We start from the raw sequence: 537 nt of genomic DNA, 5'->3' as shown, positions 1-537 counted from the left end.
TCTCCGAGAGTAGCTTTTCCAGAAGCAAACCAGTCAGAAATGATTCATATTGCAGATGAAAATAGAGAGTCAGCCCATAACACAATACCAGAAAAGGACATCAAACAGATAGTGGAACAACAGGTGAGAGAAGCCCTAGCCCATTCAAAGGGAGGAGCATTGGTTCTGAAGGGTAGACCTTACCCAGAAGAATTCGATGCTGTACAACACCCAAAGGGTTTCGTACCACCGTTGTTCAAGACTTTCGATCGGACTGGACCCCCGACAGCATGTTGCACACTTTCGAGTAAGCTGCTGCAACGCAGGGGGTAACGATGCACTATTATTTCGTCAATTTGTGAGCAGCCTCTCAGGAGTCGCCTTTGATTGGTACGCAGAACTACCTAATAGCTCAATAAAGACATTCGCAGAATTGGAAAACCTGTTTGTTAAAAGGTTTGCTGGAGCTCAACACCAAATCACTGTAGGTGATCTTGTGGTGTAGAGACAGAAGCCTAACAAAAATCTGGTGAACTATATTCTGCGGGGAAGAAACTT

This window comes from Phalaenopsis equestris, unplaced genomic scaffold (genome assembly GCF_001263595.1).
Source record: "Phalaenopsis equestris unplaced genomic scaffold, ASM126359v1 Scaffold227275, whole genome shotgun sequence".
Classification (NCBI taxonomy): domain Eukaryota; kingdom Viridiplantae; phylum Streptophyta; class Magnoliopsida; order Asparagales; family Orchidaceae; genus Phalaenopsis; species Phalaenopsis equestris.
The sequence above is the reverse complement of the archived record's forward strand: the minus strand, read 5'-3'. Positions refer to the sequence as shown.